This window comes from Delphinapterus leucas, chromosome 12 (assembly GCF_059928025.1).
Source record: "Delphinapterus leucas isolate spDelLeu-1000000601 "Yukka" chromosome 12, BTC_Dleu_Yukka2, whole genome shotgun sequence".
Lineage (NCBI taxonomy): Eukaryota > Metazoa > Chordata > Mammalia > Artiodactyla > Monodontidae > Delphinapterus > Delphinapterus leucas.
Window position 1 is genome coordinate 14,687,624 of NC_143140.1, and position 12,090 is coordinate 14,699,713.

The 12,090-nt window shown below is 43.5% G+C and overlaps 1 pseudogene; it reads left to right on the forward strand.

Annotated features, from left to right (window-relative positions):
* Positions 1-3,054: 3,054 nt before the first annotated feature.
* LOC111183289 (coiled-coil domain-containing protein 112 pseudogene) lies at positions 3,055-4,868 on the forward strand (annotated as a pseudogene).
* Positions 4,869-12,090: the final 7,222 nt, after the last annotated feature.

The window sequence follows — 12,090 nt, forward strand, 5'->3', positions numbered from 1 at the left end:
AAATAAAGAAAACATTTTTAATCTTAGAGTACCTTGAAAACTACAGTAGTACAGTACAACAGCTGGCATCAAGTGAACAGGCAAGAAGAGTTACTGACTGGAGGAGGGAGGGGAGGTGGGAGATAGAGCTGAAGGATCGTCAGCAATAGCAGATGGAGGGCAAGCTGCACTTTCACTCATGACTGACGTTCAGTACCAGTGACATCACTGCTGCTTTTACGCTTGCTTCCAGACATCCTGGGCTTGAAATACTGTACTACTGTACTCTGTACAGTTCTATAAAGTACACAAAAGCACAACCAGTTGTAGAGGATGCACACCCATGACAATGTACACCAGGCATGTCTACTAGCTTATGTGATTGGACGTGTGAACACAGGTTTGCATCTTTGAAAGTTTGCAACTCATATGTAGGGGACTTACTGTATAAATATGAATGATTATTTTCAATTGATGAGCTTTTAAGTTCAAACACATTCTAACAACCCTGCACTTTTACTCCCTGCCCCCTCCAGCCATGTTTAATGTATTTTACATCATATTTTATATCTTTTTGTTTTGTATTATCCCTTAACTATTTATTTGGGATACAAATTCAGATCATTTCACTATTCACTATTTCACCTATAAAGGTCTTTTAACCTTCCTACTAGCTTTACAAGTCGTTGTACTACTCCTTTGCTGTATGTTCACCTTTACCAATGAGATTTTCCTTTTGTAATTTTAATATTTCTAGTTGTAGTCTTTTATTTTCCACTTAGAGAAGTCCCTTTAATATTTCTTATAAAGTCAGTTTAGTGGTGCTGAATTCTTAGCTTTTCCTTGTCTATAGAACTCTTTGTCTGTCCCTTCAAATCTGAATAACAGCTTGCCAGGTAGAATACTCTTGGTTCTATTATTCTTTTTCCTTTCATCACCTTAAAAATATTGTGCTACTCCTTCTGGCCTACAGTTTCTGCTGAAATGTCAGCTGACTGTGTTATGGGATTTGCCTTGTAAGTGACTAGTTGTTTTCTTTTGCTTCTTTTACGACTCTGTACCTTTAATTTTTGCCATTTTAATTATAGTATGTCTTGGTGTGGATGTCTTTGAATTCATTTTGTTTGGGACTCTCTGTGCTTCCTGGACCTGGATGTCTGTTTCCTTTCCCCGGTTAGGGAAGTTTTCACCAACTATGTCTTGAAATAATTTCTCTGCTCTTCTATCTCGGTTTTCCTTCTGGAGCTCCTATATGCAAATGTTTGTATGCTTGATGTTATCCCAGAGGTTCCTTAAACCATCTTCATTTTTTAAAATTCTTTTTTTCTGTTCTGCCTGGTAGATTTCCACTACTCTGTGTTCCAGGCTGCTTATCTGTTTTTTTGTATCATCTAATCTACTGTTGATTCCTTGCAGTGTATTTTTTATTTCAGTTATTATATTCTTCAGCTCTGTTTGGTTCTTTATGTATCCAACCCTTTGTTAAACTTCTGTGTCCCAAGTTCATTGAGCATCTTTATGATTCTTACCTTGAACTCTTTATTGGTAGATTGCTTATCTCAACTTCATTTAGTTCTTTTTCTGAGATTCTGTCCTGTTCCTTTGTTTGGAACATATTCCTTTGTCTTGTCATTTTGCCTAATTCTCTGTTTATTTCTGTGTATTACATATATTGGTTACGCTTCCAATCCTTGAGGAATGTCCTTAGGTCTGAGTCATCTTCTGATGCCTGGCAGCACACTTCCCTCTGGTCACCAGAGCTATATGCTCTAGGGTGCCCCTGTGTGGGCTGTGTGGGCCCTTCGACTGCGGTGGAGCCAACTATTTTGGATGTGCTGGTAATGCACGGCTGGCCTCTTGCCCAGTTTACTACCAGGTTCTGCCTTGTGGAGTGGCTTCCAAGCCACTGATAGGCAGGGCCAGGTCCTGGAGCAGCTGGCTGTGAGGCTCAGGGGGCCCCAGGGCTGGTGACAGTCCACTGGTAAGTATGACCAGGTCCTGGTGTACTGCCCCCAGGGTTGATGCCAGCTTGCTGGTTGGTGGTGCCAGGTCCTGGTGCAGTGGGCTGTGTGGCCTGGGGCATGCCAGAGCTATTGTCACCTACTGGTGGGTGGGCAAGTCCTTAGCGCTAATAGGCTAAGAGAGGACTCCAAATGTTACTTGGCAGTACCAGCTTCCTCATGGTAGAACAAGCTCCCAAATACGGCTGTGGCCATGTCTATATCCCCAGGGGGGGTCACAGTTGTCTCCTGCTTCTCTGTGATGCTTTCCAAAAACAGCAAGTGGGTCTGACCCAGGCCACTTACTTAATTTAAAATTACTGCTTCTTCCCTGAAAGCATGTGAGATTTTGTGTGCGCCCTTTAAGAGAGGAGTCTGTTTCTCACAGCCCTCTGGCTCTGCCATATACAAGTCCTTCTGGTCCTCAAAGCCACACGTTCTGCGAAGGCTGTGGTGGGGTTTGTACCCCTTGCTCCTTGGGGAGAACCTCTGAAATTGTGGTTATCCCCTCATTTGTTAATCACCTACCTGGGAGTGTGGGTCTTGACCATATATAGTGTCTCCTCCTCTCTTAGCCGTCTCACTGTGGTACCTTCTTTAAACTTTTAGTCATGGAAAGTCTTCAGGTCGTTCTCATCAACAGTTGCTCTGTATGTCATTGCAGTTTTTCTGTGCCTGTGGGAGGAGGTGGGCTCAGTGTCTTCCTGCTCCTCTTTATGAATGAAGAAACTAAGGCACAGCTCTCCCTCTCCCTCTGGCACATCCACAGTCCCATGTCTGCACGCAGGGAACTATCTGCTGGCTCTGTACTGCCCCCTGTATGACACTCTAGGCTGTGGGCCCTCTGTGGCCCCAGTCACTCTACCAGAAAGATGGCCACACTCACGGTAGTCATGACACAGAATGATAGATGTTTTAGTACTTTGGATGGAATTCAACCTTTTCAGCTTCAAATCTGAAAGCAGAAATCTAGTTGGACTAAAAAGCAAAAAACATACATGCAGCAGAAAATTTTAAAAATCAAGTTATTAATAGAAAAAGGTAAACGGTTATCTCTACCACCAAAAAAAAAAAAAAAGACTTCATTATTGAGCATAGTGTAGTGGAAAAATTTTAAATAAATTATCAGCAGGAAAAATTGAAAAAGCAAGAGTCCAGCAACAATTGGCCAAAATACATAATGATGTAAAGAGACTTCACCATCAGTTAAAACAAGTGACACTTAGACCTGATTTTGCTGAAAGCTCAGAGAAATAATAGAAAAAATGGAAAATGCAATAAGCACTTTTAGATAAGAGCAGAGACTGATATATGAAGAGCTTATTAAAGAAAACAACTAAAACTGAGTTGACTGCCGTATCCAGAAAAATTGACATGTGGACTTTGGGTCACTCAGAAATGCAGAGAGCTTTCAGAACAATGTCAAGTAAGGTTCATGTAGACAAAGTACCATCACATACTCTTCTAGCAGAAATGGTAGATTTTGAAAAATTCTTTCAGCAAACAGGAGTGCAACAAGGGCACTGGATGACTTGGATCATCAGACCTTTGTAAAAGTGAGAAACAAACATAAAGAGAAGACAATATTTATGGGAGAAATTCTAGAACCTTATCCTGAAAGAACACAGCATTAAGTGCAACAACATGAGAAATTATACAAAAATTTCTGACTGTAGTAAAAAGAAAGAGTCTATTCAGAATTGGAACGCTAAAAGCAGCAAAAAAAAAGAGGAAATGGTCAAGTTAAAGAAAGAGAATATAACTATGCTTTTTCACAATAAACAAGAAGATGATGAAAGGAAAAACAGGAACAAAGAAGAATCATAAATTGTCAGTTGAAGCTTGGGAAGAATAGAAAAGTATCTAAATGTCAATGAGATATGTTTCTCATATTTAAGAGAACTTAAAAGAAGAAGAAAAGGAAGAGCAAAAGTAGCAGAGGAGCACCAATGCCAGTTTAGACTAAGATTACTATTATCACGTTACATCGAGAAGAAGAATTAAAAAGAGGAAGAACTTGTGAGGCTTGAAAAAGAAATAAGTGAAAAGTTAGACAAGGCAGAAAAAGGAAAACTGTTGCCGATGCAATTTTCAGGTTTCAAGAAAGAGATTTACATAAACTTGAACTGAAAATTCTAGATAGACAGGCAAAGGAAAAGGTAAAGGTAGAACAAAAAAGACTGGAAAAATTACAAGAAAAGCAAGAAAAGAGTGAAAAAATGTTAGTAGATCCCTCTAGGTTTTACAAAACTTTTACCAAAGGTTGGAAAGAATGGCCCAAAGATGTAGGATCATCAAGTTCTGGGCCACTGCTTCATATTCCACATGGGGCTATTCCAATCTGCAGACAAAGAGACTAGAGAAGAATATGAGATAATGAACTTGGCACACAGTTGATGAGAATGTTAATATTCAGTTATTCTGGGAAACACAGTGACAACTACGTTCTTTAAATATCACTAGCCTAATCGATTGATTATTCATTACAATTGCATGTGAATTGGGAGATATTACATTCCACACTGACATTGCCGTTATTATTTCCTGTTTATACTAAGAGGGCAGTTAGTTTACAGGTTGGCCTATTACTGATGTCAAAACTATTTAAATAAGTTTATGTTAGAAACATTATTTCACTGAATGCACAAAACATTTAGAAGGTTTAGTTTATGGCATATCAAAATTAATTGGGACAATGTTAGAGTGACATTTTTTAAACCCCTGATTCACAACTTTTAGAACCCGGATGTCAGTTAGCTTGAGTCATAGGAATGTAAAGTTCTCCTTTTAGAGTTGTAAAATAAGTTAACACTTTTTCTAAGTTTAACAAACTGGTAGCTTGGCAATTAGTGAACTTTTGTATAACAAGCATTATCTATTTGTTTGAAGAGAAAAAAAAAGAAAAAGAAAGAAAACGAAAAAAAAAAAAAACCTAAGACAGAAAGTTCCCCAAGTCCACAAAGTCATAACAGAGCTGAGATTCAAACCCAGTGTGTCTGGTTCTAGAGTCCATCCTCTTAACCACTATGCAGATTGCTCCCCACAGCAGAAAACTTTAAAGATCTAACGAATATTCTCACGGATCTTGAGAAAGTATTACTGCCTTAAAACAAGAAAAGGATGCTCTGAGAAAAGTGTAAACAGCGACCTGGAAAGCGCTCTTAGCTGTTAAAAATTTGAATGAGAAAAACCAAACAATTAAAGGACAAGACCACAATATCCTAGTTACCAAAATAGTAGTTGCATGGAAACTGGCTTATGCACCACCCCCAAGGCGACTGGCGCTGTCCCATGGTTATGGAATCAGGTCGCTGCTGCTGCTGCTACTACAGAGGGGCCCGCTGTCACCCAGGCCCCTCAGGTCCCCCACGGGCACAGCTGGTTGCACCCTGCCCCCAACCCCAGGGATTCCTTGTAGTTGCCAAGGAACTCCTCGGCACCAATAAATACGTGACCTGCCATGGTGGAGGAGCTACCCCATGGGACCATCCTTGACCAAGAGGAGCTGGGACTGGGCAATACACGCACCCTCCAGAGGGACCCTGCGGAGATGCACAGCTTCACGCTTCTTCGGTGCAGATGCCCCGTAGGTCCCAGCCGTCAGCTTTGCGAGTGGCTGCAGCCTTCTCAGTCATGCTCCCCCAACTTGCTCGCCACACCCCGTCTTCTTTCCCTGCTTCTCTGGCAAAACACTGCCTAGCAGTAAGCTTTTACCTAGGTGCCGTGTCCTGGGAAATCCAGTCCAAGGCAGGAGACTTCAGAGGATACCTGCGTCAGCTCTGTGGCGGCAGCAGGACCACTCTCCCCGAGAGAAGCCAGATCTCGCGGGACCGTGGGAGTTCTCGCAGGATCGCGGGGCCAGGTGGCGACCAGGATGAGAAGTAGCAGTGCTCCCGGCGTGATTCCCAGTTCCAGCACCTCTGTCAGGAGCGTGGTCACACCACCCATCAGGCACACCGCCTGTGGCTCGCTCCTCCTCCGAGTCACAGTGCGGCGGCGCCTCTTGGGAGGAGGATCAGACTGGTGTGGGGGAATGGCTCTGGCCCACCGGGCCAGCGCCGGGAGTGAACTGAGCCATCTGCAGCCCCAGGAGCCTTCCAGGACCTGCTGGAAAATGAACGAAGAAGACGGTTCTTTAGACATATCAGCATGAAACTTCGAAGCACCAGATAAAGAAAGATTATAAGAGCTTCATTTGGGAAAAATTCTTTTAGAAAGGAGCAAGAATCCATCTGACATCCGCAGCTCCAGAGGCTAGAAGGCAGAGGAGGGATGCCTTCGAAGATGACACTCAGCCACACTCCCGGGCAAGGGCGAAAGCAGAGCAAACCAAACCAGACATTCCGACACGGAAAGAATCAGATCATTTACCCCATACATACCTTTTTGAAAGAAGTTACCTGGGAATGTACACTTCAGGAAAACAAAGGCATAACCAAGAAAAAGGAAGACAGGCTCGGGAGACTGATTTCACGGAAGGACAAGAAAGCGAAGTTCTGGGATAACAGGTATGCAGGAGACTAAAGACAAAGCCGGCCAGATCTGAGCAGGAGAGTGGAGGTCTGGGGACAACGGGAGTGCGTGGACTACTAGGAGGTCGAGTCTGAAAATGTGAAGGAGACGATCAAGGCAAGTGATGCAAGGAATCAAGAAAGCAATTCAAAATTTTAGGCAAAAATATATAGGAAAGTCATTATTTAAAAATGAAGGAAATTAGAATGTTGCATAATTTTTTCAACTGAGGTAAAATTGCTAGGTAATAATTATATAAATTTCAGGTGTACAACGTTAATTCGACATCAGTATACACTACAAAGGGATCACCTCCAAAGGTCTAGTCACCTAATGTTGCATACTTTTAAGTAATTGGGGTCAGTAATCCATCTGACCTTGGTGCTTGGGATTGTCCAGCAGTGGCATAGGGGTCATGAAATTGGAGAAGGAAGTAAAATTCCAGCCCACCATTTGGCTCAACTGTGAACAATATTTACAGAGTAATGGTAATATAATGTTTGTTTTTCGGTCTCCATCCTTTAGCATGAAGCTATAAATGAAGCAAGAGATTTGGTTATGGTGGAAAGGTTAAAACGTGTAGTCCAGTGTAGTTGGTGCAAGATGGGAGGTGGAAGGGGAGAAGGGAAGACAGGATCACTCATCTTCTGATCTTACAGAATGGGAAGTTAAGAAATACCATTGAAGTTTGATGGAAAAAATTTAGAGATTTCATTCTTATTACTTAAAGCTACAAGGATAACCGATAGAAAAAAGTGATTAAAAATGATGGATACAAAAGTGAAGAGGAGAAAGAAATGAGGGTGCAGTGAGCCTTATTTTTGCCTTTCACGTTGGGAAATTGTCTAAATGTGATAAATCATAACTTAGGAATAAAATGATACTACTTAGAGTGATGGAGATAACCAACATAAATAAAGAGGGTGCTTCTGATCTGTGGGGCTCTGGGTGAGAGTCATGAAAGAGAGCAGAGAATTTTCGTAAACTTTCAGAACTGTTTGATATCCTGTGCACGTCTCACTGTTAGAAAAAATAAATACAAAAGTATTTCAAAAGCTATCAGCATACATATGGCAAATTAAATCACAAGAATTCATTAAGTTACTTTGAGATAAAGTGCAGTGAAAAGTGAAGAGAGATACCAGGATAGGATCCCGAGGCAAATCAAAAGTTAAAAGGAAGGCGCAAAAAGGGGCACAGGAGGGCAAAAGAGGAAAGCGTTTGTTACCAGGAAGCCGTAGGGCCAGCATGAGAGCAGCTGTATCCGATGCTGCAGAGGTTAAGCAAGCCCGGTGGGGATGGTTGCTCCCACTGGGTCTGGTGACACAGAGGTTGATGGGGGCTGGAGCCAGAGAGCAGTGTGTGGACTAGGGAGGTGAGGCACAGTGGCAGCAGGCTTGGGGGATGCCGAAGTTAGGGGTGAAGGAGAGGAAAGTAGGTGGGTAACAACCCAACAGTGACACCAGATCAAAGGTCCCTTTTGTAGTGCTCAGGTATAGAGCGAGGAGGATGTGTTCGTGTTCAAAGACTGATGGGAAGGTGGCCGTGACGAGGGAGCAGTTGGAGAGGAAGGATGTGGAAAGGAAGACTCCAGAGAGCAGGGAGCGATTCCGCAGAAGAGGGCACTTCCCCTGACACAGCAGGAGGAAGGAGGGGGCAGGTGATGTACTTACCGTTGGATGCGTTGGGGCAGGAATTTGGGGAAGTGCCTTACTGACAGCTTCTCATTCCTGTGAAGGAAGGAAGAGGCCTGCCCCTGTCTGTGGAAAGAGAAGAAGCAAGCACTCTGGCACTCGGTTTGTTTCTGTTGCATGACTTTTTGTTTCAGTGCTCAGCAATCCAGGCAGAGGCCAGGCAGGTGGAGGGTTGGCTTCATCCAAGATGGGTTTATTTTTTTTTATTTTTTTATTCTATATTGGAGTATAATTGATTAACAAGGTTGTGTTAGTTTCAGGTGTACAGCAAAGTGATTCAGTTATACATATACATGTATCTATTCTTTTTCAAATTCTTTTCCCCAAGATGGGGTTTTTTCCAGGTGGTGCAAAAGGTGAATAGGTATTTTCTGGGAGTGCAAAGGGTGGAAGGCAGAGGCAGGCCAATTAGTAGAAGACTAATTCGTCAAAAGCTACTTCTGTAAATAGTGAAAAGAATTTCAATTATATAATGAACTAAACCTATTATTTTTTTAATGCAAAGCAAGAAGCAAGAGGGTTGTAAGCTGCATTTTGAATGACACTTCAGGATTTATTAATCTAACTCGGGGCTAGAGGAAAGCCCCGAATGCCCCCTTCTAAAGCTGGGGCAATTGAGGATTCCAGAATGTAGGGATTCTCTCCTACGTAAACTCAGTCTTAGCAGGCAGTAGAGAAGCATTCTAGGGAAGTAGGTCCAGACAACAAAGAGATGGGCCCACTGGATGAAGAAGCCTCATGCGTAGATGCCAGTTCGGGCAGAGGAACATTGGACTGAACACTGCTGTGGAACTGCCCCACTGTGATGGGAAAGATGCATTAGAACATGGATTGTTCTGGAAAAGGGCTTGAGATTACTGAAGTGGCCAACTGGGCACAGTGCTTTCCTGGCCTCAGCTCCGCTCAGCTTTTCTAGGAGGGCGTTTGGCAGCTCAGGTCCCTTCCTCAGGCATCTGAGGGACTTAGAGGATGGTGCTCACTCAGGAGGAGAGGTGATGCTGAGCTTCGGTCCAAAGTCACCGTCTGTTTGCAGTGGCTCCCAGAGCTGCTCTTGACTCAGGTCCTCTAAGAAGGTCTGGAGTCAGGGTTCTCAGGCAGGGAAACCAAGGACTCCCCATGCTGGGGTGTGCTGGGAGATGCAGGGCACTTCTGTGGAGACAGAGGTGAGCAGTGGCGGGTGCCGGTGCCGTGCGCCACAAACGGACCTGACCCAAGTCTACGATTGGAGACGAATTCCAGAGTCTTCTTTGTTTGCTGCTGTAGCTGGCAGGCTCGGAGCAGCATCCAGCAACACTTCACTGACCTGTGCTTTCTGTTCTAGAAGTGAGGCTGAGAGGAGGAGGAGAGTTTGGGGGGGTTCTAAGTGACCCTGGATGACGGAACTGCCAGAGGACTTTGTGACAGTGTCAGCATGGTGCTTGGCGGGTGCTGGGATGGCTGCTTGGTTGTGGACTGTAGCATCGCTCCTTTCCCTCTCAAGGACATACAGAGATATACGTTCCCTTGTTTGCTCCTTCGTTCATTTATTCATCTCAACATTTGTTTAGGATTTTTTCCATGCACTGTGCTGGAAACCAGAGATGGAAACCCTAATAAAGACAAGATCCTTATTCAGGAAGGCTCAGGGTCTGGTTCCTTTCTCCTGGACCTCTACAGTACTTTACCTGGGTCTCCTTTGAAATGTTTGTCTCTCTTCACTTTGAACTATAGTTGTCAACTTAAATGTCATCTCTTCTCCTGGGCTTTTGGCCAGAATTTGCAAAATGGCTATGGTGGGTCCATTTGACCTGCAGATATGTTTTTTCTTTGTTACCTCACATACAACGTAAAAACAAAACAACTTGAGATCACTTACCCCATATGAAATTTAGAAGACTTCACGAAAATTTTGGGTTTCTGACTTAAAATATCAGAAGATCTGCAGTGCTGGGTGCAGTTTCCCACGTCTGGAGCTGACTGGTGTCTATGATTTCATCAGAGCTTGTGCTTTCCAGGATACCTCATCCCCACCTCATGGCTCTGCCCACCAATGATACCTTTTTGCCTCTGGAAGTCTAGAGACTAGTAGGAAAATGTGATTGAAACTTAAGTGTGAGTCCATAAGAACTTGGATGGCTTTGAGTGGTGGCTGGGAAAAAAACAAGAAGGGAAGAACATGGGAAACAAAGTGCACAGGAAGACTTTTCAAGATTCAGTGACTACTCCAGTATGGCTTGATAGGAATAGCAGTTGTGACCCTAAGTGGCTGGACAGTGGTGATGTTTATAGTGGGCATGGCTGGTGGCCAGTGAGGTGTCCTACATCGGATAATATCAATACATCCGTGCCCAGTTGCTCTGAGTGCTGGCTATAACTACTGTCAGTTGCCTTCTTCTCCAGAAGATTGCCATCTGCTAAAAGAAAGGGAGTATAAACGTTGAGAGGGGGCATACTGTGCTCACAGGGAGACAGCAGCCCATGGTCAGTGATAACTGACGTGCACATCCAAAACTCAGTCCCTGTGGCCTCAGGGTGGGGTCAACTCACTGGTACAATTAATACTCCGGAGCTCCCCACAGATCAGGCCACAGCTGGGCTCCACCTGGTACCACAGCCTTATCGAATAGCTCCTTCATCCGCCGTATCTCGCTTACTCCTTTTATCCAAAGATGCTGTCTCAATAAATCATGAACCACAGTCTCAGCAAATCATGTACTTTTTGGGAACCCAGCCTTAGATAGTGTTTATAACAGAACGATGTAGGTTAATACTGGGAAATGGTTCTTGATGCAGGGGGATAAGATCCAGGGGTCCTCCCCTAGGGATTCTTTCACGGTCATGGTTTTATCTCTCACTGGGCACCACAGGGCCAGCACACACAAAGTGAGCAGCACATTTAATTTTGTTTGTCAAATGAATTTGATCTGGAGCCTGTTGAGTGGGAGGAGACCGCAGGACGTCCAGGGTAAGATATGGAACCTGGCACTGCAAAGTCGTTGTGGCTGCATATTTAGGTCTTTCACAGGGACGGGAACAATTCAAGAAAGAGGCGGTAATCAGTGTCAAGCGTGAATCAAGTCTTCATTCTTTTCAACATAAAGGAGCGGGCATTTGTCTTTACCTCAATTAGGTACATAACTCCAGTTAGTCCAGATCAGTGATTTTACAATCCCTTAGTAATGTTTAGGCAAAGTTCCAGTTAGTGAGTTTTGTTCATTGCTAGTAAGTAGGTCTAGTGGAAAAGATTAACATTTGATTGGGGAAGAAGTTAGTGGATTCTGTTTATGTCTTCTGTATTCTATTGCCAAACAATTGAGTGAGCCACCTGATCTTCTTTTAGAACAAGGGAGTGTGCAAAATAAAATACACTTACGAAGAGATTTATGCCTATCTCTCTTCATGACATTGATTATATATATATATATATATATATATTTTTTTTATTTTTTTTTTTTTTTTTTGCGGTACGCGGGCCTCTCGCTGTTGTGGCCTTTCCGGTTGCGGAGCACAGGCTCTGGACGTGCAGGCTCAGTGGCCATGGCTCACGGGCCCAGCCGCTCCGCGACACGTGGGATCCTCCCGGACCGGGGCACGAACCTGTGTCCCCTGCATCGGCAGGCGGACTCTCAACCACTGCGCCACCAGGGAAGCCCCAATTATATTTTTTTAAAAATAGAAACAACCAAAGCAGACAGAAGCATTCAGATGTCCCAAAAGGCCACACTATTTACCTTTTCAAATACACTTCTCCAGTATCCCAAGGAAACTGGCTTCTAATGCTTTAAATCTTGGTTGTCTAATTTCATTCCATAACCGTAATTATAGCTCTTTATAACATGCTAAATAATTCCTCCCCTACTGGATGTTTATACTTTTCAAATATTTATAGACTGTCGTAATTCCTTAGTCATCTTTTTGCAAAGTTG